At 32.0% G+C, this 26,157-nt stretch overlaps 36 non-coding genes across 36 annotated transcripts; all 36 read left to right on the top strand.

Moving 5' to 3' along the window:
• The first annotated feature begins 219 nt into the window (after positions 1 to 219).
• TRNAV-AAC (transfer RNA valine (anticodon AAC)) lies at positions 220 to 292 on the top strand. The gene has a single exon. It is a non-coding gene; the product is annotated as a tRNA-Val (tRNA).
• Positions 293 to 1,161: 869 nt separating this feature from the next.
• Positions 1,162 to 1,234, top strand: TRNAV-CAC (transfer RNA valine (anticodon CAC)). Its single transcript has one exon. It is a non-coding gene; the product is annotated as a tRNA-Val (tRNA).
• Positions 1,235 to 1,662: 428 nt separating this feature from the next.
• TRNAV-AAC (transfer RNA valine (anticodon AAC)) lies at positions 1,663 to 1,735 on the top strand. Its single transcript has one exon. It is a non-coding gene; the product is annotated as a tRNA-Val (tRNA).
• An 869-nt stretch (positions 1,736 to 2,604) lies between these two features.
• Positions 2,605 to 2,677, top strand: TRNAV-CAC (transfer RNA valine (anticodon CAC)). Its single transcript has one exon. It is a non-coding gene; the product is annotated as a tRNA-Val (tRNA).
• A 430-nt stretch (positions 2,678 to 3,107) lies between these two features.
• On the top strand, positions 3,108 to 3,180 carry TRNAV-AAC (transfer RNA valine (anticodon AAC)). The gene has a single exon. It is a non-coding gene; the product is annotated as a tRNA-Val (tRNA).
• Positions 3,181 to 4,049: 869 nt separating this feature from the next.
• On the top strand, positions 4,050 to 4,122 carry TRNAV-CAC (transfer RNA valine (anticodon CAC)). The gene has a single exon. It is a non-coding gene; the product is annotated as a tRNA-Val (tRNA).
• Positions 4,123 to 4,550: 428 nt separating this feature from the next.
• On the top strand, positions 4,551 to 4,623 carry TRNAV-AAC (transfer RNA valine (anticodon AAC)). The gene has a single exon. It is a non-coding gene; the product is annotated as a tRNA-Val (tRNA).
• An 868-nt stretch (positions 4,624 to 5,491) lies between these two features.
• Positions 5,492 to 5,564, top strand: TRNAV-CAC (transfer RNA valine (anticodon CAC)). The gene has a single exon. It is a non-coding gene; the product is annotated as a tRNA-Val (tRNA).
• Positions 5,565 to 5,992: 428 nt separating this feature from the next.
• Positions 5,993 to 6,065, top strand: TRNAV-AAC (transfer RNA valine (anticodon AAC)). The gene has a single exon. It is a non-coding gene; the product is annotated as a tRNA-Val (tRNA).
• An 868-nt stretch (positions 6,066 to 6,933) lies between these two features.
• On the top strand, positions 6,934 to 7,006 carry TRNAV-CAC (transfer RNA valine (anticodon CAC)). Its single transcript has one exon. It is a non-coding gene; the product is annotated as a tRNA-Val (tRNA).
• A 428-nt stretch (positions 7,007 to 7,434) lies between these two features.
• On the top strand, positions 7,435 to 7,507 carry TRNAV-AAC (transfer RNA valine (anticodon AAC)). Its single transcript has one exon. It is a non-coding gene; the product is annotated as a tRNA-Val (tRNA).
• An 869-nt stretch (positions 7,508 to 8,376) lies between these two features.
• On the top strand, positions 8,377 to 8,449 carry TRNAV-CAC (transfer RNA valine (anticodon CAC)). The gene has a single exon. It is a non-coding gene; the product is annotated as a tRNA-Val (tRNA).
• Positions 8,450 to 8,879: 430 nt separating this feature from the next.
• On the top strand, positions 8,880 to 8,952 carry TRNAV-AAC (transfer RNA valine (anticodon AAC)). Its single transcript has one exon. It is a non-coding gene; the product is annotated as a tRNA-Val (tRNA).
• Positions 8,953 to 9,821: 869 nt separating this feature from the next.
• On the top strand, positions 9,822 to 9,894 carry TRNAV-CAC (transfer RNA valine (anticodon CAC)). Its single transcript has one exon. It is a non-coding gene; the product is annotated as a tRNA-Val (tRNA).
• A 428-nt stretch (positions 9,895 to 10,322) lies between these two features.
• TRNAV-AAC (transfer RNA valine (anticodon AAC)) lies at positions 10,323 to 10,395 on the top strand. The gene has a single exon. It is a non-coding gene; the product is annotated as a tRNA-Val (tRNA).
• Positions 10,396 to 11,264: 869 nt separating this feature from the next.
• On the top strand, positions 11,265 to 11,337 carry TRNAV-CAC (transfer RNA valine (anticodon CAC)). The gene has a single exon. It is a non-coding gene; the product is annotated as a tRNA-Val (tRNA).
• Positions 11,338 to 11,765: 428 nt separating this feature from the next.
• On the top strand, positions 11,766 to 11,838 carry TRNAV-AAC (transfer RNA valine (anticodon AAC)). The gene has a single exon. It is a non-coding gene; the product is annotated as a tRNA-Val (tRNA).
• An 869-nt stretch (positions 11,839 to 12,707) lies between these two features.
• Positions 12,708 to 12,780, top strand: TRNAV-CAC (transfer RNA valine (anticodon CAC)). The gene has a single exon. It is a non-coding gene; the product is annotated as a tRNA-Val (tRNA).
• A 428-nt stretch (positions 12,781 to 13,208) lies between these two features.
• On the top strand, positions 13,209 to 13,281 carry TRNAV-AAC (transfer RNA valine (anticodon AAC)). The gene has a single exon. It is a non-coding gene; the product is annotated as a tRNA-Val (tRNA).
• Positions 13,282 to 14,150: 869 nt separating this feature from the next.
• Positions 14,151 to 14,223, top strand: TRNAV-CAC (transfer RNA valine (anticodon CAC)). Its single transcript has one exon. It is a non-coding gene; the product is annotated as a tRNA-Val (tRNA).
• A 428-nt stretch (positions 14,224 to 14,651) lies between these two features.
• Positions 14,652 to 14,724, top strand: TRNAV-AAC (transfer RNA valine (anticodon AAC)). Its single transcript has one exon. It is a non-coding gene; the product is annotated as a tRNA-Val (tRNA).
• Positions 14,725 to 15,593: 869 nt separating this feature from the next.
• TRNAV-CAC (transfer RNA valine (anticodon CAC)) lies at positions 15,594 to 15,666 on the top strand. Its single transcript has one exon. It is a non-coding gene; the product is annotated as a tRNA-Val (tRNA).
• Positions 15,667 to 16,094: 428 nt separating this feature from the next.
• On the top strand, positions 16,095 to 16,167 carry TRNAV-AAC (transfer RNA valine (anticodon AAC)). The gene has a single exon. It is a non-coding gene; the product is annotated as a tRNA-Val (tRNA).
• Positions 16,168 to 17,036: 869 nt separating this feature from the next.
• On the top strand, positions 17,037 to 17,109 carry TRNAV-CAC (transfer RNA valine (anticodon CAC)). Its single transcript has one exon. It is a non-coding gene; the product is annotated as a tRNA-Val (tRNA).
• A 428-nt stretch (positions 17,110 to 17,537) lies between these two features.
• Positions 17,538 to 17,610, top strand: TRNAV-AAC (transfer RNA valine (anticodon AAC)). The gene has a single exon. It is a non-coding gene; the product is annotated as a tRNA-Val (tRNA).
• Positions 17,611 to 18,479: 869 nt separating this feature from the next.
• TRNAV-CAC (transfer RNA valine (anticodon CAC)) lies at positions 18,480 to 18,552 on the top strand. Its single transcript has one exon. It is a non-coding gene; the product is annotated as a tRNA-Val (tRNA).
• A 428-nt stretch (positions 18,553 to 18,980) lies between these two features.
• On the top strand, positions 18,981 to 19,053 carry TRNAV-AAC (transfer RNA valine (anticodon AAC)). The gene has a single exon. It is a non-coding gene; the product is annotated as a tRNA-Val (tRNA).
• An 868-nt stretch (positions 19,054 to 19,921) lies between these two features.
• TRNAV-CAC (transfer RNA valine (anticodon CAC)) lies at positions 19,922 to 19,994 on the top strand. The gene has a single exon. It is a non-coding gene; the product is annotated as a tRNA-Val (tRNA).
• Positions 19,995 to 20,422: 428 nt separating this feature from the next.
• On the top strand, positions 20,423 to 20,495 carry TRNAV-AAC (transfer RNA valine (anticodon AAC)). Its single transcript has one exon. It is a non-coding gene; the product is annotated as a tRNA-Val (tRNA).
• Positions 20,496 to 21,363: 868 nt separating this feature from the next.
• TRNAV-CAC (transfer RNA valine (anticodon CAC)) lies at positions 21,364 to 21,436 on the top strand. The gene has a single exon. It is a non-coding gene; the product is annotated as a tRNA-Val (tRNA).
• Positions 21,437 to 21,865: 429 nt separating this feature from the next.
• On the top strand, positions 21,866 to 21,938 carry TRNAV-AAC (transfer RNA valine (anticodon AAC)). Its single transcript has one exon. It is a non-coding gene; the product is annotated as a tRNA-Val (tRNA).
• Positions 21,939 to 22,809: 871 nt separating this feature from the next.
• On the top strand, positions 22,810 to 22,882 carry TRNAV-CAC (transfer RNA valine (anticodon CAC)). Its single transcript has one exon. It is a non-coding gene; the product is annotated as a tRNA-Val (tRNA).
• Positions 22,883 to 23,533: 651 nt separating this feature from the next.
• Positions 23,534 to 23,606, top strand: TRNAV-CAC (transfer RNA valine (anticodon CAC)). The gene has a single exon. It is a non-coding gene; the product is annotated as a tRNA-Val (tRNA).
• Positions 23,607 to 24,034: 428 nt separating this feature from the next.
• Positions 24,035 to 24,107, top strand: TRNAV-AAC (transfer RNA valine (anticodon AAC)). The gene has a single exon. It is a non-coding gene; the product is annotated as a tRNA-Val (tRNA).
• An 868-nt stretch (positions 24,108 to 24,975) lies between these two features.
• TRNAV-CAC (transfer RNA valine (anticodon CAC)) lies at positions 24,976 to 25,048 on the top strand. The gene has a single exon. It is a non-coding gene; the product is annotated as a tRNA-Val (tRNA).
• A 429-nt stretch (positions 25,049 to 25,477) lies between these two features.
• TRNAV-AAC (transfer RNA valine (anticodon AAC)) lies at positions 25,478 to 25,550 on the top strand. Its single transcript has one exon. It is a non-coding gene; the product is annotated as a tRNA-Val (tRNA).
• The last annotated feature ends 607 nt before the right edge of the window (positions 25,551 to 26,157 follow it).

Genomic DNA, 26,157 nt, shown 5'->3' with positions numbered 1-26,157 from the left:
CTTCAAAATTGGTCAGAAATACATTAAAAAAAATTTTTTTAGTAAATACAATGATCAGAATTGATAATAAGTGAATGTGTCCTCTTGAAATGCAAAGTGGAAAAATAGCGTCAAAATTATTAGAAAAAAGGAAAAAAGTTTAGAAAAAATTATATTTCTAAGAAAAGCATGTGTCATTTGTACTTCCAGACTAGATAGTGATGGGCCCCACAAGAGTCAGTTTCTGTAGTGTAGTGGTTATCACGTTCGCCTAACACGCGAAAGGTCCCCAGTTCAAAACTGGGCAGAAACAATCTTTTAGCTTCAGAATTTTAAAACAATGAATTTTTGGGTAAAATGCTCAATAAAAATACAATCAGATAAAAAGTTTATTTTAGCATGCCATACTGAATGTCAAAGATCATTTTTTATTGGATGATGGTCGCAAATTTTTCATGTAGTATCTGTAGTGTGGTGATTTCATGTTTGCCTCACACGTGAAAGGTCCCCAGTTCGAAATTGGCAGAAACATATTTTGTGACCTAAACACTTTGAATTCAATAATTTATATTTTGATAACTATATACTGTTGCATTGCTCAATGAAAAAGCAAGCAAAAAAATCATATTGCAGAATATCAAAAGTCAATTTCCCTTCTACCATGCATATTGGATGGTGTTGCATTCATGAAGTACCTGTAGTGTAGTATTATTCACATTTAGCGAATATGCATAAGGATCCCCTTCAAAATTGGTCAGAAATACATTAAAAATAGATTTTTTTTTTAAATACAATGATCAGAACTATTAATAAGTGAATGTGTCCTCTTGAAATGCAAAGTGGAAAAAATAGCATAGAAATTATTAGAAAATAGAAAAATAAGTTTAGAAAAAAAAATTCTAAGAAAACGGTTTGCCAATGGTACTTCCCGACTCCATAGTGATGAGATCTTCAAAAGTCAGTTTCTGTATTGTAGTGGTTATCACATTCGCCTAAAACACAAAAGGTCCCCAGTTCGAAACTGGGCAGAAATGTGCTGTTATCTTTAGAATTTTAAAACAAGGGATTTTTGGTTGAAATGCCAAATAAAAATGCAATCATATAAAAAGTTTATTTCAGAATGCCATAATGTATGTCAAAGATAATTTTTTATTGGATGGCGGGAGATGCTGTTTCCATGTAGTTTCTGTAGTGTAGTGGTTATCACTTTCGCCTCACACGCGAAAGGTCCTCAGTTCAAAACTGGGCAGAAACATATTTTGTTACCTAAACACTTTGAATTCAATAATTTATATTTTGATAACTATCTACTGTTGCATTGCTCAATGAAAAAGCAAGCAAAAATCATATTGCAGAATATCAAAAGTCAATTTCCCTTCTACCATGCATATTGGATGGTGTTGCATTCATGAAGTACCTGTAGTGTTGAGTTATTCACATTTACCCAATATGCATAAGGTCCCCCTTCAAAATTGGTCAGAAATACATTAAAAAAAAATTTTTTAGTAAATACAATGATCAGAATTGATAATAAGTGAATGTGTCCTCTTGAAATGCAAAGTGGAAAAATAGCGTCAAAATTATTAGAAAAAAGGAAAAAAGTTTAGAAAAAATTATATTTCTAAGAAAAGCATGTGTCATTTGTACTTCCAGACTAGATAGTGATGGGCCCCACAAGAGTCAGTTTCTGTAGTGTAGTGATTATCACGTTCGCCTAACACGCGAAAGGTCCCCAGTTCAAAACTGGGCAGAAACAATCTTTTAGCTTCAGAATTTTAAAACAATGAATTTTTGGGTAAAATGCTCAATAAAAATACAATCAGATAAAAAGTTTATTTTAGCATGCCATACTGAATGTCAAAGATCATTTTTTATTGGATGATGGTCGCAAATTTTTCATGTAGTATCTGTAGTGTGGTGATTTCATGTTTGCCTCACACGTGAAAGGTCCCCAGTTCGAAATTGGCAGAAACATATTTTGTGACCTAAACACTTTGAATTCAATAATTTATATTTTGATAACTATATACTGTTGCATTGCTCAATGAAAAAGCAAGCAAAAAAATCATATTGCAGAATATCAAAAGTCAATTTCCCTTCTACCATGCATATTGGATGGTGTTGCATTCATGAAGTACCTGTAGTGTAGTATTATTCACATTTAGCGAATATGCATAAGGATCCCCTTCAAAATTGGTCAGAAATACATTAAAAATAGATTTTTTTTTTAAATACAATGATCAGAACTATTAATAAGTGAATGTGTCCTCTTGAAATGCAAAGTGGAAAAAATAGCATAGAAATTATTAGAAAATAGAAAAATAAGTTTAGAAAAAAAAATTCTAAGAAAACGGTTTGCCAATGGTACTTCCCGACTCCATAGTGATGAGATCTTCAAAAGTCAGTTTCTGTATTGTAGTGGTTATCACATTCGCCTAAAACACAAAAGGTCCCCAGTTCGAAACTGGGCAGAAATGTGCTGTTATCTTTAGAATTTTAAAACAAGGGATTTTTGGTTGAAATGCCAAATAAAAATGCAATCATATAAAAAGTTTATTTCAGAATGCCATAATGTATGTCAAAGATAATTTTTTATTGGATGGCGGGAGATGCTGTTTCCATGTAGTTTCTGTAGTGTAGTGGTTATCACTTTCGCCTCACACGCGAAAGGTCCTCAGTTCAAAACTGGGCAGAAACATATTTTGTTACCTAAACACTTTGAATTCAATAATTTATATTTTGATAACTATCTACTGTTGCATTGCTCAATGAAAAAGCAAGCAAAAATCATATTGCAGAATATCAAAAGTCAATTTCCCTTCTACCATGCATACTGGATGGTGTTGCATTCATGAAGTACCTGTAGTGTAGAGTTATTCACATTTACCCAATATGCATAAGGTCCCCCTTCAAAATTGGTCAGAAATACATTAAAAAAAGATTTATTTAGTAAATACAATGATCAGAATTGATAATAAGTGAATGTGTCCTCTTGAAATGCAAAGTGGAAAAATAGCATCAACATTATTAGAAAATAGGAAAAAAAGTTTAGAAAAAATTATATTTCTAAGAAAAGCATGTGTCATTTGTACTTCCAGACTAGATAGTGATGGGACCCACAAGAGTCAGTTTCTGTAGTGTAGTGGTTATCACGTTCGCCTAACACGCGAAAGGTCCCCAGTTCAAAACTGGGCAGAAACAATCTTTTAGCTTTAGAATTTTAAAACAATGAATTTTTGGGTAAAATGCTCAATAAAAATACAATCAGATAAAAAGTTTATTTTAGCATGCCATACTGAATGTCAAAGATCATTTTTTATTGGATGATGGTCGCAAATTTTTCATGTAGTATCTGTAGTGTAGTGATTTCATGTTTGCCTCACACGTGAAAGGTCCCCAGTTCGAAATTGGCAGAAACATATTTTGTTACCTAAACACTTTGAATTCAATAATTTATATTTTGATAACTATATTCTGTTGCATTGCTCAATGAAAAAGCAAGCAAAAAATCATATTGCAGAATATCAAATGTCAATTTCCCTTCTACCATGCATATTGGATGGTGTTGCATTCATGAAGTACCTGTAGTGTAGTAATATTCACATTTAGCGAATATGCATAAGGTTCCCCTTCAAAATTGGTCAGAAATACATTAAAAATAGATTTTTTTATTAAATACAATGATCAGAACTATTAATAAGTGAATGTGTCCTCTTGAAATGCAAAGTGGAAAAAATAGCATAGAAATTATTAGAAAATAGAAAAATAAGTTTAGAAAAAAAAAATTCTAAGAAAACGGTTTGCCAATGGTACTTCCCGACTCCATAGTGATGAGATCTTCAAAAGTCAGTTTCTGTATTGTAGTGGTTATCACATTCGCCTAAAACACAAAAGGTCCCCAGTTCGAAACTGGGCAGAAATGTGCTGTTATCTTTAGAATTTTAAAACAAGGGATTTTTGGTTGAAATGCCAAATAAAAATGCAATCATATAAAAATTTTATTATAGAATGCCATAATGTATGTCAAAGATCATTTTTTATTGGATGGCGGGAGATGCTGTTTTCATGTAGTTTCTGTAGTGTAGTGGTTATCACGTTTGCCTCACACGCGAAAGGTCCCCAGTTCGAAACTGGGCAGAAACATATTTTGTTACCTAAACACTTTGAATTCAATAATTTATATTTTGATAACTATCTACTGTTGCATTGCTCAATGAAAAAGCAAGCAAAAATCATATTGCAGAATATCAAAAGTCAATTTCCCTTCTACCATGCATACTGGATGGTGTTGCATTCATGAAGTACCTGTAGTGTAGAGTTATTCACATTTACCCAATATGCATAAGGTCCCCCTTCAAAATTGGTCAGAAATACATTAAAAAATATTTTTTTAGTAAATACAATGATCAGAATTGATAATAAGTGAATGTGTCCTCTTGAAATGCAAAGTGGAAAAATAGCGTCAAAAATATTAGAAAATAGGAAAAAAGTTTAGAAAAAATTATATTTCTAAGAAAAGCATGTGTCATTTGTACTTCCAGACTAGATAGGGGTGGGATCCACGAGAGTCAGTTTCTGTAGTGTAGTGGTTATTACGTTCGCCTAACACGCGAAAGGTCCCCAGTTCGAAACTGGGCAGAAACAATCTTTTAGCTTTAGAATTTTAAAACAATGAATTTTTGGGTAAAATGCTCAATAAAAATACAATCAGATAAAAAGTTTATTTTAGCATGCCATACTGAATGTCAAAGATCATTTTTTATTGGATGATGGTCGCAAATTTTTCATGTAGTATCTGTAGTGTAGTGATTTCATGTTTGCCTCACACGTGAAAGGTCCCCAGTTCGAAATTGGCAAAAACATATTTTGTTACCTAAACGCTTTGAATTCAATAATTTATATTTTGATAAATATATACTGTTGCATTGCTCAATGAAAAAGCAAGCAAAAAATCATATTGCAGAATATCAAAAGTCAATTTCCCTTCTACCATGCATATTGGATGGTGTTGCATTCATGAAGTACCTGTAGTGTAGTATTATTCACATTTAGCCAATATGCATAAGGTTCCCCTTCAAAATTGGTCAGAAATACATTAAAAATAGATTTTTTTATTAAATACAATGATCAGAACTATTAATAAGTGAATGTGTCCTCTTGAAATGCAAAGTGGAAAAAATAGCATAGAAATTATTAGAAAATAGAAAAATAAGTTTAGAAAAAAAAATTCTATGAAAACGGTTTGCCAATGGTACTTCCCGACTCCATAGTGATGAGATCTTCAAAAGTCAGTTTCTGTATTGTAGTGGTTATCACATTCGCCTAAAACACAAAAGGTCCCCAGTTCGAAACTGGGCAGAAATGTGCTGTTATCTTTAGAATTTTAAAACAAGGGATTTTTGGTTGAAATGCCAAATAAAAATGCAATTATATAAAAAGTTTATTTCAGAATGCCATAATGTATGTCAAAGATCATTTTTTATTGGATGGCGGGAGATGCTGTTTCCATGTAGTTTCTGTAGTGTAGTGGTTATCACGTTCGCCTCACATGCGAAAGATCCCCAGTTCAAAACTGGGCAGAAACATATTTTGTTACCTAAACACTTTGAATTCAATAATTTATATTTTGATAACTATCTACTGTTGCATTGCTCAATGAAAAAGCAAGCAAAAATCATATTGCAGAATATCAAAAGTCAATTTCCCTTCTACCATGCATACTGGATGGTGTTGCATTCATGAAGTACCTGTAGTGTAGAGTTATTCACATTTACCCAATATGCATAAGGTCCCCCTTCAAAATTGGTCAGAAATACATTAAAAAATATTTTTTTAGTAAATACAATGATCAGAATTGATAATAAGTGAATGTGTCCTCTTGAAATGCAAAGTGGAAAAATAGCGTCAAAAATATTAGAAAATAGGAAAAAAGTTTAGAAAAAATTATATTTCTAAGAAAAGCATGTGTCATTTGTACTTCCAGACTAGATAGGGGTGGGATCCACGAGAGTCAGTTTCTGTAGTGTAGTGGTTATTACGTTCGCCTAACACGCGAAAGGTCCCCAGTTCGAAACTGGGCAGAAACAATCTTTTAGCTTTAGAATTTTAAAACAATGAATTTTTGGGTAAAATGCTCAATAAAAATACAATCAGATAAAAAGTTTATTTTAGCATGCCATACTGAATGTCAAAGATCATTTTTTATTGGATGATGGTCGCAAATTTTTCATGTAGTATCTGTAGTGTAGTGATTTCATGTTTGCCTCACACGTGAAAGGTCCCCAGTTCGAAATTGGCAAAAACATATTTTGTTACCTAAACGCTTTGAATTCAATAATTTATATTTTGATAAATATATACTGTTGCATTGCTCAATGAAAAAGCAAGCAAAAAATCATATTGCAGAATATCAAAAGTCAATTTCCCTTCTACCATGCATATTGGATGGTGTTGCATTCATGAAGTACCTGTAGTGTAGTATTATTCACATTTAGCCAATATGCATAAGGTTCCCCTTCAAAATTGGTCAGAAATACATTAAAAATAGATTTTTTTATTAAATACAATGATCAGAACTATTAATAAGTGAATGTGTCCTCTTGAAATGCAAAGTGGAAAAAATAGCATAGAAATTATTAGAAAATAGAAAAATGAGTTTAGAAAAAAAAATTCTATGAAAACGGTTTGCCAATGGTACTTCCCGACTCCATAGTGATGAGATCTTCAAAAGTCAGTTTCTGTATTGTAGTGGTTATCACATTCGCCTAAAACACAAAAGGTCCCCAGTTCGAAACTGGGCAGAAATGTGCTGTTATCTTTAGAATTTTAAAACAAGGGATTTTTGGTTGAAATGCCAAATAAAAATGCAATTATATAAAAAGTTTATTTCAGAATGCCATAATGTATGTCAAAGATCATTTTTTATTGGATGGCGGGAGATGCTGTTTCCATGTAGTTTCTGTAGTGTAGTGGTTATCACGTTCGCCTCACATGCGAAAGATCCCCAGTTCAAAACTGGGCAGAAACATATTTTGTTACCTAAACACTTTGAATTCAATAATTTATATTTTGATAACTATCTACTGTTGCATTGCTCAATGAAAAAGCAAGCAAAAATCATATTGCAGAATATCAAAAGTCAATTTCCCTTCTACCATGCATATTGGATGGTGTTGCATTCATGAAGTACCTGTAGTGTTGAGTTATTCACATTTACCCAATATGCATAAGGTCCCCCTTCAAAATTGGTCAGAAATACATTAAAAAAAAATTTTTTAGTAAATACAATGATCAGAATTGATAATAAGTGAATGTGTCCTCTTGAAATGCAAAGTGGAAAAATAGCGTCAAAATTATTAGAAAAAAGGAAAAAAGTTTAGAAAAAATTATATTTCTAAGAAAAGCATGTGTCATTTGTACTTCCAGACTAGATAGTGATGGGCCCCACAAGAGTCAGTTTCTGTAGTGTAGTGATTATCACGTTCGCCTAACACGCGAAAGGTCCCCAGTTCAAAACTGGGCAGAAACAATCTTTTAGCTTCAGAATTTTAAAACAATGAATTTTTGGGTAAAATGCTCAATAAAAATACAATCAGATAAAAAGTTTATTTTAGCATGCCATACTGAATGTCAAAGATCATTTTTTATTGGATGATGGTCGCAAATTTTTCATGTAGTATCTGTAGTGTGGTGATTTCATGTTTGCCTCACACGTGAAAGGTCCCCAGTTCGAAATTGGCAGAAACATATTTTGTGACCTAAACACTTTGAATTCAATAATTTATATTTTGATAACTATATACTGTTGCATTGCTCAATGAAAAAGCAAGCAAAAAAATCATATTGCAGAATATCAAAAGTCAATTTCCCTTCTACCATGCATATTGGATGGTGTTGCATTCATGAAGTACCTGTAGTGTAGTATTATTCACATTTAGCGAATATGCATAAGGATCCCCTTCAAAATTGGTCAGAAATACATTAAAAATAGATTTTTTTTTTAAATACAATGATCAGAACTATTAATAAGTGAATGTGTCCTCTTGAAATGCAAAGTGGAAAAAATAGCATAGAAATTATTAGAAAATAGAAAAATAAGTTTAGAAAAAAAAATTCTAAGAAAACGGTTTGCCAATGGTACTTCCCGACTCCATAGTGATGAGATCTTCAAAAGTCAGTTTCTGTATTGTAGTGGTTATCACATTCGCCTAAAACACAAAAGGTCCCCAGTTCGAAACTGGGCAGAAATGTGCTGTTATCTTTAGAATTTTAAAACAAGGGATTTTTGGTTGAAATGCCAAATAAAAATGCAATCATATAAAAAGTTTATTTCAGAATGCCATAATGTATGTCAAAGATAATTTTTTATTGGATGGCGGGAGATGCTGTTTCCATGTAGTTTCTGTAGTGTAGTGGTTATCACTTTCGCCTCACACGCGAAAGGTCCTCAGTTCAAAACTGGGCAGAAACATATTTTGTTACCTAAACACTTTGAATTCAATAATTTATATTTTGATAACTATCTACTGTTGCATTGCTCAATGAAAAAGCAAGCAAAAATCATATTGCAGAATATCAAAAGTCAATTTCCCTTCTACCATGCATACTGGATGGTGTTGCATTCATGAAGTACCTGTAGTGTAGAGTTATTCACATTTACCCAATATGCATAAGGTCCCCCTTCAAAATTGGTCAGAAATACATTAAAAAAAGATTTATTTAGTAAATACAATGATCAGAATTGATAATAAGTGAATGTGTCCTCTTGAAATGCAAAGTGGAAAAATAGCATCAACATTATTAGAAAATAGGAAAAAAAGTTTAGAAAAAATTATATTTCTAAGAAAAGCATGTGTCATTTGTACTTCCAGACTAGATAGTGATGGGACCCACAAGAGTCAGTTTCTGTAGTGTAGTGGTTATCACGTTCGCCTAACACGCGAAAGGTCCCCAGTTCAAAACTGGGCAGAAACAATCTTTTAGCTTTAGAATTTTAAAACAATGAATTTTTGGGTAAAATGCTCAATAAAAATACAATCAGATAAAAAGTTTATTTTAGCATGCCATACTGAATGTCAAAGATAATTTTTTATTGGATGATGGTCGCAAATTTTTCATGTAGTATCTGTAGTGTAGTGATTTCATGTTTGCCTCACACGTGAAAGGTCCCCAGTTCGAAATTGGCAGAAACATAATTTGTTACCTAAACACTTTGAATTCAATAATTTATATTTTGATAACTATATTCTGTTGCATTGCTCAATGAAAAAGCAAGCAAAAAATCATATTGCAGAATATCAAATGTCAATTTCCCTTCTACCATGCATATTGGATGGTGTTGCATTCATGAAGTACCTGTAGTGTAGTAATATTCACATTTAGCGAATATGCATAAGGTTCCCCTTCAAAATTGGTCAGAAATACATTAAAAATAGATTTTTTTATTAAATACAATGATCAGAACTATTAATAAGTGAATGTGTCCTCTTGAAATGCAAAGTGGAAAAAATAGCATAGAAATTATTAGAAAATAGAAAAATAAGTTTAGAAAAAAAAAATTCTAAGAAAACGGTTTGCCAATGGTAATTCCCGACTCCATAGTGATGAGATCTTCAAAAGTCAGTTTCTGTATTGTAGTGGTTATCACATTCGCCTAAAACACAAAAGGTCCCCAGTTCGAAACTGGGCAGAAATGTGCTGTTATCTTTAGAATTTTAAAACAAGGGATTTTTGGTTGAAATGCCAAATAAAAATGCAATCATATAAAAATTTTATTATAGAATGCCATAATGTATGTCAAAGATCATTTTTTATTGGATGGCGGGAGATGCTGTTTTCATGTAGTTTCTGTAGTGTAGTGGTTATCACGTTTGCCTCACACGCGAAAGGTCCCCAGTTCGAAACTGGGCAGAAACATATTTTGTTACCTAAACACTTTGAATTCAATAATTTATATTTTGATAACTATCTACTGTTGCATTGCTCAATGAAAAAGCAAGCAAAAATCATATTGCAGAATATCAAAAGTCAATTTCCCTTCTACCATGCATATTGGATGGTGTTGCATTCATGAAGTACCTGTAGTGTAGAGTTATTCACATTTACCCAATATGCATAAGGTCCCCCTTCAAAATTGGTCAGAAATACATTAAAAAATATTTTTTTAGTAAATACAATGATCAGAATTGATAATAAGTGAATGTGTCCTCTTGAAATGCAAAGTGGAAAAATAGCGTCAAAAATATTAGAAAATAGGAAAAAAGTTTAGAAAAAATTATATTTCTAAGAAAAGCATGTGTCATTTGTACTTCCAGACTAGATAGGGGTGGGATCCACGAGAGTCAGTTTCTGTAGTGTAGTGGTTATTACGTTCGCCTAACACGCGAAAGGTCCCCAGTTCGAAACTGGGCAGAAACAATCTTTTAGCTTTAGAATTTTAAAACAATGAATTTTTGGGTAAAATGCTCAATAAAAATACAATCAGATAAAAAGTTTATTTTAGCATGCCATACTGAATGTCAAAGATCATTTTTTATTGGATGATGGTCGCAAATTTTTCATGTAGTATCTGTAGTGTAGTGATTTCATGTTTGCCTCACACGTGAAAGGTCCCCAGTTCGAAATTGGCAAAAACATATTTTGTTACCTAAACGCTTTGAATTCAATAATTTATATTTTGATAAATATATACTGTTGCATTGCTCAATGAAAAAGCAAGCAAAAAATCATATTGCAGAATATCAAAAGTCAATTTCCCTTCTACCATGCATATTGGATGGTGTTGCATTCATGAAGTACCTGTAGTGTAGTATTATTCACATTTAGCCAATATGCATAAGGTTCCCCTTCAAAATTGGTCAGAAATACATTAAAAATAGATTTTTTTATTAAATACAATGATCAGAACTATTAATAAGTGAATGTGTCCTCTTGAAATGCAAAGTGGAAAAAATAGCATAGAAATTATTAGAAAATAGAAAAATAAGTTTAGAAAAAAAAAATTCTAAGAAAACGGTTTGCCAATGGTACTTCCCGACTCCATAGTGATGAGATCTTCAAAAGTCAGTTTCTGTATTGTAGTGGTTATCACATTCGCCTAAAACACAAAAGGTCCCCAGTTCGAAACTGGGCAGAAATGTGCTGTTATCTTTAGAATTTTAAAACAAGGGATTTTTGGTTGAAATGCCAAATAAAAATGCAATCATATAAAAAGTTTATTTCAGAATGCCATAATGTATGTCAAAGATCATTTTTTATTGGATGGCGGGAGATGCTGTTTCCATGTAGTTTCTGTAGTGTAGTGGTTATCACGTTCGCCTCACACGCGAAAGATCCCCAGTTCAAAACTGGGCAGAAACATATTTTGTTACCTAAACACTTTGAATTCAATAATTTATATTTTGATAACTATCTACTGTTGCATTGCTCAATGAAAAAGCAAGCAAAAATCATATTGCAGAATATCAAAAGTCAATTTCCCTTCTACCATGCATATTGGATGGTGTTGCATTCATGAAGTACCTGTAGTGTTGAGTTATTCACATTTACCCAATATGCATAAGGTCCCCCTTCAAAATTGGTCAGAAATACATTAAAAAATATTTTTTTAGTAAATACAATGATCAGAATTGATAATAAGTGAATGTGTCCTCTTGAAATGCAAAGTGGAAAAATAGCGTCAAAATTATTAGAAAATAGGAAAAAAGTTTAGAAAAAATTATATTTCTAAGAAAAGCATGTGTCATTTGTACTTCCAGACTAGATAGTGATGGGATCCACGAGAGTCATTTTCTGTAGTGTAGTGGTTATCACATTTGCCTAACACGCGAAAGGTCCCCAGTTCGAAACTGGGCAGAAACAATCTTTTAGCTTTAGAATTTTAAAACAATGAATTTTTGGGTAAAATGCTCAATAAAAATACAATCAGATAAAAAGTTTATTTTAGCATGCCATACTGAATGTCAAAGATAATTTTTTATTGGATGATGGTCGCAAATTTTTCATGTAGTATCTGTAGTGTAGTGATTTCATGTTTGCCTCACACGTGAAAGGTCCCCAGTTCGAAATTGGCATAAACATATTTTGTTACCTAAACACTTTGAATTCAATAATTTATATTTTGATAACTATATTCTGTTGCATTGCTCAATGAAAAAGCAAGCAAAAAATCATATTGCAGAATATCAAATGTCAATTTCCCTTCTACCATGCATATTGGATGGTGTTGCATTCATGAAGTACCTGTAGTGTAGTAATATTCACATTTAGCGAATATGCATAAGGTTCCCCTTCAAAATTGGTCAGAAATACATTAAAAATAGATTTTTTTATTAAATACAATGATCAGAACTATTAATAAGTGAATGTGTCCTCTTGAAATGCAAAGTGGAAAAAATAGCATAGAAATTATTAGAAAATAGAAAAATAAGTTTAGAAAAAAAAATTTCTAAGAAAACGGTTTGCCAATGGTAATTCCCGACTCCATAGTGATGAGATCTTCAAAAGTCAGTTTCTGTATTGTAGTGGTTATCACATTCGCCTAAAACACAAAAGGTCCCCAGTTCGAAACTGGGCAGAAATGTGCTGTTATCTTTAGAATTTTAAAACAAGGGATTTTTGGTTGAAATGCCAAATAAAAATGCAATCATATAAAAATTTTATTATAGAATGCCATAATGTATGTCAAAGATCATTTTTTATTGGATGGCGGGAGATGCTGTTTTCATGTAGTTTCTGTAGTGTAGTGGTTATCACGTTTGCCTCACACGCGAAAGGTCCCCAGTTCGAAACTGGGCAGAAACATATTTTGTTACCTAAACACTTTGAATTCAATAATTTATATTTTGATAACTATCTACTGTTGCATTGCTCAATGAAAAAGCAAGCAAAAATCATATTGCAGAATATCAAAAGTCAATTTCCCTTCTACCATGCATACTGGATGGTGTTGCATTCATGAAGTACTTGTAGTGTAGAGTTATTCACATTTACCCAATATGCATAAGGTCCCCCTTCAAAATTGGTCAGAAATACATTAAAAAATATTTTTTTAGTAAATACAATGATCAGAATTGCTAATAAGTGAATGTGTCCTCTTGAAATGCAAAGTGGAAAAATAGCGTCAAAAATATTAGAAAATAGGAAAAAAGTTTAGAAAAAATTATATTTCTAAGAAAAGCATGTGTCATTTGTACTTCCAGACTAGATAGGGGTGGGATCCACGAGAGTCAGTTTCTGTAGTGTAGTGGTTATTACGTTCGCCTAACACGCGAAAGGTCCCCAGTTCGAAACTGGGCAGAAACAATCTTTTAGCTTTAGAATTTTAAAACAATGAATTTTTGGGTAAAATGCTCAATAAAAATACAATCAGATAAAAAGTTTATTTTAGCATGCCATACTGAATGTCAAAGATCATTTTTTATTGGATGATGGTCGCAAATTTTTCATGTAGTATCTGTAGTGTAGTGATTTCATGTTTGCCTCACACGTGAAAGGTCCCCAGTTCGAAATTGGCAGAAATATATTTTGTTACCTAAACACTTTGAATTCAATAATTTATATTTTGATAAATATATACTGTTGCATTGCTCAATGAAAAAGCAAGCAAAAAATCATATTGCAGAATATCAAAAGTCAATTTCCCTTCTACCATGCATATTGGATGGTGTTGCATTCATGAAGTACCTGTAGTGTAGTATTATTCACATTTAGCCAATATGCATAAGGTTCCCCTTCAAAATTGGTCAGAAATACATTAAAAATAGATTTTTTTATTAAATACAATGATCAGAACTATTAATAAGTGAATGTGTCCTCTTGAAATGCAAAGTGGAAAAAATAGCATAGAAATTATTAGAAAATAGAAAAATAAGTTTAGAAAAAAAAAATTCTAAGAAAACGGTTTGCCAATGGTACTTCCCGACTCCATAGTGATGAGATCTTCAAAAGTCAGTTTCTGTATTGTAGTGGTTATCACATTCGCATAAAACACAAAAGGTCCCCAGTTCGAAACTGGGCAGAAATGTGCTGTTATCTTTAGAATTTTAAAACAAGGGATTTTTGGTTGAAATGCCAAATAAAAATGCAATCATATAAAAATTTTATTATAGAATGCCATAATGTATGTCAAAGATCATTTTTTATTGGATGGCGGGAGATGCTGTTTTCATGTAGTTTCTGTAGTGTAGTGGTTATCACGTTTGCCTCACACGCGAAAGGTCCCCAGTTCGAAACTGGGCAGAAACATATTTTGTTACCTAAACACTTTGAATTCAATAATTTATATTTTGATAACTATCTACTGTTGCATTGCTCAATGAAAAAGCAAGCAAAAATCATATTGCAGAATATCAAAAGTCAATTTCCCTTCTACCATGCATATTGGATGGTGTTGCATTCATGAAGTACCTGTAGTGTAGAGTTATTCACATTTACCCAATATGCATAAGGTCCCCCTTCAAAATTGGTCAGAAATACATTAAAAAATATTTTTTTAGTAAATACAATGATCAGAATTGATAATAAGTGAATGTGTCCTCTTGAAATGCAAAGTGGAAAAATAGCGTCAAAAATATTAGAAAATAGGAAAAAAGTTTAGAAAAAATTATATTTCTAAGAAAAGCATGTGTCATTTGTACTTCCAGACTAGATAGGGGTGGGATCCACGAGAGTCAGTTTCTGTAGTGTAGTGGTTATTACGTTCGCCTAACACGCGAAAGGTCCCCAGTTCGAAACTGGGCAGAAACAATCTTTTAGCTTTAGAATTTTAAAACAATGAATTTTTGGGTAAAATGCTCAATAAAAATACAATCAGATAAAAAGTTTATTTTAGCATGCCATACTGAATGTCAAAGATCATTTTTTATTGGATGATGGTCGCAAATTTTTCATGTAGTATCTGTAGTGTAGTGATTTCATGTTTGCCTCACACGTGAAAGGTCCCCAGTTCGAAATTGGCAAAAACATATTTTGTTACCTAAACGCTTTGAATTCAATAATTTATATTTTGATAAATATATACTGTTGCATTGCTCAATGAAAAAGCAAGCAAAAAATCATATTGCAGAATATCAAAAGTCAATTTCCCTTCTACCATGCATATTGGATGGTGTTGCATTCATGAAGTACCTGTAGTGTAGTATTATTCACATTTAGCCAATATGCATAAGGTTCCCCTTCAAAATTGGTCAGAAATACATTAAAAATAGATTTTTTTTATTAAATACAATGATCAGAACTATTAATAAGTGAATGTGTCCTCTTGAAATGCAAAGTGGAAAAAATAGCATAGAAATTATTAGAAAATAGAAAAATAAGTTTAGAAAAAAAAATTCTATGAAAACGGTTTGCCAATGGTACTTCCCGACTCCATAGTGAGGAGATCTTCAAAAGTCAGTTTCTGTATTGTAGTGGTTATCACATTCGCCTAAAACACAAAAGGTCCCCAGTTCGAAACTGGGCAGAAATGTGCTGTTATCTTTAGAATTTTAAAACAAGGGATTTTTGGTTGAAATGCCAAATAAAAATGCAATCATATAAAAAGTTTATTTCAGAATGCCATAATGTATGTCAAAGATCATTTTTTATTGGATGGCGGGAGATGCTGTTTCCATGTAGTTTCTGTAGTGTAGTGGTTATCACGTTCGCCTCACACGCGAAAGATCCCCAGTTCAAAACTGGGCAGAAACATATTTTGTTACCTAAACACTTTGAATTCAATAATTTATATTTTGATAACTATCTACTGTTGCATTGCTCAATGAAAAAGCAAGCAAAAATCATATTGCAGAATATCAAAAGTCAATTTCCCTTCTACCATGCATATTGGATGGTGTTGCATTCATGAAGTACCTGTAGTGTTGAGTTATTCACATTTACCCAATATGCATAAGGTCCCCCTTCAAAATTGGTCAGAAATACATTAAAAAATATTTTTTTAGTAAATACAATGATCAGAATTGATAATAAGTGAATGTGTCCTCTTGAAATGCAAAGTGGAAAAATAGCGTCAAAATTATTAGAAAATAGGAAAAAAGTTTAGAAAAAATTATATTTCTAAGAAAAGCATGTGTCATTTGTACTTCCAGACTAGATAGTGATGGGATCCACGAGAGTCATTTTCTGTAGTGTAGTGGTTATCACATTTGCCTAACACGCGAAAGGTCCCCAGTTCGAAACTGGGCAGAAACAATCTTTTAGCTTTAGAATTTTAAAACAATGAATTTTTGGGTAAAATGCTCAATAAAAATACAATCAGATAAAAAGTTTATTTTAGCATGCCATACTGAATGTCAAAGATAATTTTTTATTGGATGATGGTCGCAAATTTTTCATGTAGTATCTGTAGTGTAGTGATTTCATGTTTGCCTCACACGTGAAAGGTCCCCAGTTCGAAATTGGCAGAAACATATTTTGTTACCTAAACACTTTGAATTCAATAATTTATATTTTGATAACTATATTCTGTTGCATTGCTCAATGAAAAAGCAAGCAAAAAATCATATTGCAGAATATCAAATGTCAATTTCCCTTCTACCATGCATATTGGATGGTGTTGCATTCATGAAGTACCTGTAGTGTAGTAATATTCACATTTAGCGAATATGCATAAGGTTCCCCTTCAAAATTGGTCAGAAATACATTAAAAATAGATTTTTTTTATTAAATACAATGATCAGAACTATTAATAAGTGAATGTGTCCTCTTGAAATGCAAAGTGGAAAAAATAGCATAGAAATTATTAGAAAATAGAAAAATAAGTTTAGAAAAAAAAATTCTAAGAAAACGGTTTGCCAATGGTAATTCCCGACTCCATAGTGATGAGATCTTCAAAAGTCAGTTTCTGTATTGTAGTGGTTATCACATTCGCCTAAAACACAAAAGGTCCCCAGTTCGAAACTGGGCAGAAATGTGCTGTTATCTTTAGAATTTTAAAACAAGGGATTTTTGGTTGAAATGCCAAATAAAAATGCAATCATATAAAAATTTTATTATAGAATGCCATAATGTATGTCAAAGATCATTTTTTATTGGATGGCGGGAGATGCTGTTTTCATGTAGTTTCTGTAGTGTAGTGGTTATCACGTTTGCCTCACACGCGAAAGGTCCCCAGTTCGAAACTGGGCAGAAACATATTTTGTTACCTAAACACTTTGAATTCAATAATTTATATTTTGATAACTATCTACTGTTGCATTGCTCAATGAAAAAGCAAGCAAAAATCATATTGCAGAATATCAAAAGTCAATTTCCCTTCTACCATGCATACTGGATGGTGTTGCATTCATGAAGTACCTGTAGTGTAGAGTTATTCACATTTACCCAATATGCATAAGGTCCCCCTTCAAAATTGGTCAGAAATACATTAAAAAATATTTTTTTAGTAAATACAATGATCAGAATTGATAATAAGTGAATGTGTCCTCTTGAAATGCAAAGTGGAAAAATAGCGTCAAAAATATTAGAAAATAGGAAAAAAGTTTAGAAAAAATTATATTTCTAAGAAAAGCATGTGTCATTTGTACTTCCAGACTAGATAGGGGTGGGATCCACGAGAGTCAGTTTCTGTAGTGTAGTGGTTATTACGTTCGCTTAACACGCGAAAGGTCCCCAGTTCGAAACTGGGCAGAAACAATCTTTTAGCTTTAGAATTTTAAAACAATGAATTTTTGGGTAAAATGCTCAATAAAAATACAATCAGATAAAAAGTTTATTTTAGCATGCCATACTGAATGTCAAAGATCATTTTTTATTGGATGATGGTCGCAAATTTTTCATGTAGTATCTGTAGTGTAGTGATTTCATGTTTGCCTCACACGTGAAAGGTCCCCAGTTCGAAATTGGCAGAAATATATTTTGTTACCTAAACACTTTGAATTCAATAATTTATATTTTGATAAATATATACTGTTGCATTGCTCAATGAAAAAGCAAGCAAAAAATCATATTGCAGAATATCAAAAGTCAATTTCCCTTCTACCATGCATATTGGATGGTGTTGCATTCATGAAGTACCTGTAGTGTAGTATTATTCACATTTAGCCAATATGCATAAGGTTCCCCTTCAAAATTGGTCAGAAATACATTAAAAATAGATTTTTTTATTAAATACAATGATCAGAACTATTAATAAGTGAATGTGTCCTCTTGAAATGCAAAGTGGAAAAAATAGCATAGAAATTATTAGAAAATAGAAAAATAAGTTTAGAAAAAAAAAATTCTAAGAAAACGGTTTGCCAATGGTACTTCCCGACTCCATAGTGATGAGATCTTCAAAAGTCAGTTTCTGTATTGTAGTGGTTATCACATTCGCCTAAAACACAAAAGGTCCCCAGTTCGAAACTGGGCAGAAATGTGCTGTTATCTTTAGAATTTTAAAACAAGGGATTTTTGGTTGAAATGCCAAATAAAAATGCAATCATATAAAAATTTTATTATAGAATGCCATAATGTATGTCAAAGATCATTTTTTATTGGATGGCGGGAGATGCTGTTTTCATGTAGTTTCTGTAGTGTAGTGGTTATCACGTTTGCCTCACACGCGAAAGGTCCCCAGTTCGAAACTGGGCAGAAACATATTTTGTTACCTAAACACTTTGAATTCAATAATTTATATTTTGATAACTATCTACTGTTGCATTGCTCAATGAAAAAGCAAGCAAAAATCATATTGCAGAATATCAAAAGTCAATTTCCCTTCTACCATGCATATTGGATGGTGTTGCATTCATGAAGTACCTGTAGTGTAGAGTTATTCACATTTACCCAATATGCATAAGGTCCCCCTTCAAAATTGGTCAGAAATACATTAAAAAATATTTTTTTAGTAAATACAATGATCAGAATTGATAATAAGTGAATGTGTCCTCTTGAAATGCAAAGTGGAAAAATAGCGTCAAAAATATTAGAAAATAGGAAAAAAGTTTAGAAAAAATTATATTTCTAAGAAAAGCATGTGTCATTTGTACTTCCAGACTAGATAGGGGTGGGATCCACGAGAGTCAGTTTCTGTAGTGTAGTGGTTATTACGTTCGCCTAACACGCGAAAGGTCCCCAGTTCGAAACTGGGCAGAAACAATCTTTTAGCTTTAGAATTTTAAAACAATGAATTTTTGGGTAAAATGCTCAATAAAAATACAATCAGATAAAAAGTTTATTTTAGCATGCCATACTGAATGTCAAAGATCATTTTTTATTGGATGATGGTCGCAAATTTTTCATGTAGTATCTGTAGTGTAGTGATTTCATGTTTGCCTCACACGTGAAAGGTCCCCAGTTCGAAATTGGCAAAAACATATTTTGTTACCTAAACGCTTTGAATTCAATAATTTATATTTTGATAAATATATACTGTTGCATTGCTCAATGAAAAAGCAAGCAAAAAATCATATTGCAGAATATCAAAAGTCAATTTCCCTTCTACCATGCATATTGGATGGTGTTGCATTCATGAAGTACCTGTAGTGTAGTATTATTCACATTTAGCCAATATGCATAAGGTTCCCCTTCAAAATTGGTCAGAAATACATTAAAAATAGATTTTTTTATTAAATACAATGATCAGAACTATTAATAAGTGAATGTGTCCTCTTGAAATGCAAAGTGGAAAAAATAGCATAGAAATTATTAGAAAATAGAAAAATAAGTTTAGAAAAAAAAATTCTATGAAAACGGTTTGCCAATGGTACTTCCCGACTCCATAGTGATGAGATCTTCAAAAGTCAGTTTCTGTATTGTAGTGGTTATCACATTCGCCTAAAACACAAAAGGTCCCCAGTTCGAAACTGGGCAGAAATGTGCTGTTATCTTTAGAATTTTAAAACAAGGGATTTTTGGTTGAAATGCCAAATAAAAATGCAATCATATAAAAATTTTATTATAGAATGCCATAATGTATGTCAAAGATCATTTTTTATTGGATGGCGGGAGATGCTGTTTTCATGTAGTTTCTGTAGTGTAGTGGTTATCACGTTTGCCTCACACGCGAAAGGTCCCCAGTTCGAAACTGGGCAGAAACATATTTTGTTACCTAAACACTTTGAATTCAATAATTTATATTTTGATAACTATCTACTGTTGCATTGCTCAATGAAAAAGCAAGCAAAAATCATATTGCAGAATATCAAAAGTCAATTTCCCTTCTACCATGCATATTGGATGGTGTTGCATTCATGAAGTACCTGTAGTGTTGAGTTATTCACATTTACCCAATATGCATAAGGTCCCCCTTCAAAATTGGTCAGAAATACATTAAAAAATATTTTTTTAGTAAATACAATGATCAGAATTGATAATAAGTGAATGTGTCCTCTTGAAATGCAAAGTGGAAAAATAGCGTCAAAATTATTAGAAAATAGGAAAAAAGTTTAGAAAAAATTATATTTCTAAGAAAAGCATGTGTCATTTGTACTTCCAGACTAGATAGTGATGGGATCCACGAGAGTCATTTTCTGTAGTGTAGTGGTTATCACATTTGCCTAACACGCGAAAGGTCCCCAGTTCGAAACTGGGCAGAAACAATCTTTTAGCTTTAGAATTTTAAAACAATGAATTTTTGGGTAAAATGCTCAATAAAAATACAATCAGATAAAAAGTTTATTTTAGCATGCCATACTGAATGTCAAAGATCATTTTTTATTGGATGATGGTCGCAAATTTTTCATGTAGTATCTGTAGTGTAGTGATTTCATGTTTGCCTCACACGTGAAAGGTCCCCAGTTCGAAATTGGCAGAAACATATTTTGTTACCTAAACACTTTGAATTCAATAATTTATATTTTGATAAATATATACTGTTGCATTGCTCAATAAAAAAGCAAGCAAAAAATCATATTGCAGAATATCAAAAGTCAATTTCCCTTCTACCATGCATATTGGATGGTGTTGCATTCAGGAAGTACCTGTAGTGTAGTATTATTCACATTTAGCCAATATGCATAAGGTTCCCCTTCAAAATTGGTCAGAAATACATTAAAAAAAGATTTTTTTATTAAATACAATGATCAGAACTATTAATAAGTGAATGTGTCCTCTTGAAATGCAAAGTGGAAAAAATAGCATAGAAATTATTAGAAAATAGAAAAATAAGTTTAGAAAAAAAAATTCTAAGAAAACGGTTTGCCAATGGTACTTCCCGACTCGATAGTAATGAGATCTTCAAAAGTCAGTTTCTGTATTGTAGTGGTTATCACATTTGCCTAAAACACAAAAGGTCCCCAGTTCGAAACTGGGCAGAAATGTGCTGTTATCTTTAGAATTTTAAAACAAGGGATTTTTGGTTGAAATGCCAAATAAAAATGCAATCATATAAAAAGTTTATTTCAGAATGCCATAATGTATGTCAAAGATCATTTTTTATTGGATGGCGGGAGATGCTGTTTCCATGTAGTTTCTGTAGTGTAGTGGTTATCACGTTTGCCTCACACGCGAAAGATCCCCAGTTCAAAACTGGGCAGAAACATATTTTGTTACCTAAACACTTTGAATTCAATAATTTATATTTTGATAAATATATACTGTTGCATTGCTCAATAAAAAAGCAAGCAAAAAATCATATTGCAGAATATCAAAAGTCAATTTCCCTTCTACCATGCATATTGGATGGTGTTGCATTCATGAAGTACCTGTAGTGTAGAGTTATTCACATTTACCCAATATGCATAAGGTCCCCCTTCAAAATTGGTCAGAAATACATTAAAAAATATTTTTTTAGTAAATACAATGATCAGAATTGATAATAAGTGAATGTGTCCTCTTGAAATGCAAAGTGGAAAAATAGCGTCAAAAATATTAGAAAATAGGAAAAAAGTTTAGAAAAAATTATATTTCTAAGAAAAGCATGTGTCATTTGTACTTCCAGACTAGATAGGGGTGGGATCCACGAGAGTCAGTTTCTGTAGTGTAGTGGTTATTACGTTCGCCTAACACGCGAAAGGTCCCCAGTTCGAAACTGAGCAGAAACAATCTTTTAGCTTTAGAATTTTAAAACAATGAATTTTTGGGAAAAATGCTCAATAAAAATACAATCAGATAAAAAGTTTATTTTAGCATGCCATACTGAATGTCAAAGATCATTTTTTATTGGATGATGGTCGCAAATTTTTCATGTAGTATCTGTAGTGTGGTGATTTCATGTTTGCCTCACACGTGAAAGGTCCCCAGTTCGAAATTGGCAGAAACATATTTTGTTACCTAAACACTTTGAATTCAATAATTTATATTTTGATAACTATATACTGTTGCATTGCTCAATGAAAAAGCAAGCAAAAAATCATATTGCAGAATATCAAAAGTCAATTTCCCTTCTACCATGCATATTGGATGGTGTTGCATTCATGAAGTACCTGTAGTGTAGTATTATTCACATTTAGCGAATATGCATAAGGTTCCCCTTCAAAATTGGTCAGAAATACATTAAAAATAGAATTTTTTTTTATTAAATACAATGATCAGAACTATTAATAAGTGAATGTGTCCTCTTGAAATGCAAAGTGGAAAAAATAGCATAGAAATTATTAGAAAATAGAAAAATAAGTTTAGAAAAAAAAATTCTAAGAAAACGGTTTGCCAATGGTACTTCCCGACTCCATAGTGATGAGATCTTCAAAAGTCAGTTTCTGTATTGTAGTGGTTATCACATTCGCCTAAAACACAAAAGGTCCCCAGTTCGAAACTGGGCAGAAATGTGCTGTTATCTTTAGAATTTTAAAACAAGGGATTTTTGGTTGAAATGCCAAATAAAAATGCAATCATATAAAAAGTTTATTTCAGAATGCCATAATGTATGTCAAAGATAATTTTTTATTGGATGGCGGGAGATGCTGTTTCCATGTAGTTTCTGTAGTGTAGTGGTTATCACTTTCGACTCACACGCGAAAGGTCCTCAGTTCAAAACTGGGCAGAAACATATTTTGTTACCTAAACACTTTGAATTCAATAATTTATATTTTGATAACTATATTCTGTTGCATTGCTCAATGAAAAAGCAAGCAAAAAATCATATTGCAGAATATCAAATGTCAATTTCCCTTCTACCATGCATATTGGATGGTGTTGCATTCATGAAGTACCTGTAGTGTAGTAATATTCACATTTAGCGAATATGCATAAGGTTCCCCTTCAAAATTGGTCAGAAATACATTAAAAATAGATTTTTTTATTAAATACAATGATCAGAACTATTAATAAGTGAATGTGTCCTCTTGAAATGCAAAGTGGAAAAAATAGCATAGAAATTATTAGAAAATAGAAAAATAAGTTTAGAAAAAAAAAATTCTAAGAAAACGGTTTGCCAATGGTAATTCCCGACTCCATAGTGATGAGATCTTCAAAAGTCAGTTTCTGTATTGTAGTGGTTATCACATTCGCCTAAAACACAAAAGGTCCCCAGTTCGAAACTGGGCAGAAATGTGCTGTTATCTTTAGAATTTTAAAACAAGGGATTTTTGGTTGAAATGCCAAATAAAAATGCAATCATATAAAAATTTTATTATAGAATGCCATAATGTATGTCAAAGATCATTTTTTATTGGATGGCGGGAGATGCTGTTTTCATGTAGTTTCTGTAGTGTAGTGGTTATCACGTTTGCCTCACACGCGAAAGGTCCCCAGTTCGAAACTGGGCAGAAACATATTTTGTTACCTAAACACTTTGAATTCAATAATTTATATTTTGATAACTATCTACTGTTGCATTGCTCAATGAAAAAGCAAGCAAAAATCATATTGCAGAATATCAAAAGTCAATTTCCCTTCTACCATGCATACTGGATGGTGTTGCATTCATGAAGTACCTGTAGTGTAGAGTTATTCACATTTACCCAATATGCATAAGGTCCCCCTTCAAAATTGGTCAGAAATACATTAAAAAATATTTTTTTAGTAAATACAATGATCAGAATTGATAATAAGTGAATGTGTCCTCTTGAAATGCAAAGTGGAAAAATAGCGTCAAAAATATTAGAAAATAGGAAAAAAGTTTAGAAAAAATTATATTTCTAAGAAAAGCATGTGTCATTTGTACTTCCAGACTAGATAGGGGTGGGATCCACGAGAGTCAGTTTCTGTAGTGTAGTGGTTATTACGTTCGCCTAACACGCGAAAGGTCCCCAGTTCGAAACTGGGCAGAAACAATCTTTTAGCTTTAGAATTTTAAAACAATGAATTTTTGGGTAAAATGCTCAATAAAAATACAATCAGATAAAAAGTTTATTTTAGCATGCCATACTGAATGTCAAAGATCATTTTTTATTGGATGATGGTCGCAAATTTTTCATGTAGTATCTGTAGTGTAGTGATTTCATGTTTGCCTCACACGTGAAAGGTCCCCAGTTCGAAATTGGCAGAAACATATTTTGTTACCTAAACACTTTGAATTCAATAATTTATATTTTGATAAATATATACTGTTGCATTGCTCAATAAAAAAGCAAGCAAAAAATCATATTGCAGAATATCAAAAGTCAATTTCCCTTCTACCATGCATATTGGATGGTGTTGCATTCAGGAAGTACCTGTAGTGTAGTATTATTCACATTTAGCCAATATGCATAAGGTTCCCCTTCAAAATTGGTCAGAAATACATTAAAAAAAGATTTTTTTATTAAATACAATGATCAGAACTATTAATAAGTGAATGTGTCCTCTTGAAATGCAAAGTGGAAAAAATAGCATAGAAATTATTAGAAAATAGAAAAATAAGTTTAGAAAAAAAAATTCTAAGAAAACGGTTTGCCAATGGTACTTCCCGACTCGATAGTAATGAGATCTTCAAAAGTCAGTTTCTGTATTGTAGTGGTTATCACATTTGCCTAAAACACAAAAGGTCCCCAGTTCGAAACTGGGCAGAAATGTGCTGTTATCTTTAGAATTTTAAAACAAGGGATTTTTGGTTGAAATGCCAAATAAAAATGCAATCATATAAAAAGTTTATTTCAGAATGCCATAATGTATGTCAAAGATCATTTTTTATTGGATGGCGGGAGATGCTGTTTCCATGTAGTTTCTGTAGTGTAGTGGTTATCACGTTTGCCTCACACGCGAAAGATCCCCAGTTCAAAACTGGGCAGAAACATATTTTGTTACCTAAACACTTTGAATTCAATAATTTATATTTTGATAAATATATACTGTTGCATTGCTCAATAAAAAAGCAAGCAAAAAATCATATTGCAGAATATCAAAAGTCAATTTCCCTTCTACCATGCATATTGGATGGTGTTGCATTCATGAAGTACCTGTAGTGTAGAGTTATTCACATTTACCCAATATGCATAAGGTCCCCCTTCAAAATTGGTCAGAAATACATTAAAAAATATTTTTTTAGTAAATACAATGATCAGAATTGATAATAAGTGAATGTGTCCTCTTGAAATGCAAAGTGGAAAAATAGCGTCAAAAATATTAGAAAATAGGAAAAAAGTTTAGAAAAAATTATATTTCTAAGAAAAGCATGTGTCATTTGTGCTTCCAGACTAGATAGGGGTGGGATCCACGAGAGTCAGTTTCTGTAGTGTAGTGGTTATTACGTTCGCCTAACACGCGAAAGGTCCCCAGTTCAAAACTGAGCAGAAACAATCTTTTAGCTTTAGAATTTTAAAACAATGAATTTTTGGGAAAAATGCTCAATAAAAATACAATCAGATAAAAAGTTTATTTTAGCATGCCATACTGAATGTCAAAGATCATTTTTTATTGGATGATGGTCGCAAATTTTTCATGTAGTATCTGTAGTGTGGTGATTTCATGTTTGCCTCACACGTGAAAGGTCCCCAGTTCGAAATTGGCAGAAACATATTTTGTTACCTAAACACTTTGAATTCAATAATTTATATTTTGATAACTATATACTGTTGCATTGCTCAATGAAAAAGCAAGCAAAAAATCATATTGCAGAATATCAAAAGTCAATTTCCCTTCTACCATGCATATTGGATGGTGTTGCATTCATGAAGTACCTGTAGTGTAGTATTATTCACATTTAGCGAATATGCATAAGGTTCCCCTTCAAAATTGGTCAGAAATACATTAAAAATATAATTTTTTTTATTAAATACAATGATCAGAACTATTAATAAGTGAATGTGTCCTCTTGAAATGCAAAGTGGAAAAAATAGCATAGAAATTATTAGAAAATAGAAAAATAAGTTTAGAAAAAAAAATTCTAAGAAAACGGTTTGCCAA

This window comes from Pseudophryne corroboree, chromosome 4 (assembly GCF_028390025.1).
Source record: "Pseudophryne corroboree isolate aPseCor3 chromosome 4, aPseCor3.hap2, whole genome shotgun sequence".
Classification (NCBI taxonomy): Eukaryota; Metazoa; Chordata; class Amphibia; order Anura; family Myobatrachidae; genus Pseudophryne; species Pseudophryne corroboree.
This window is presented reverse-complemented; position numbering and strand designations above follow the sequence as displayed.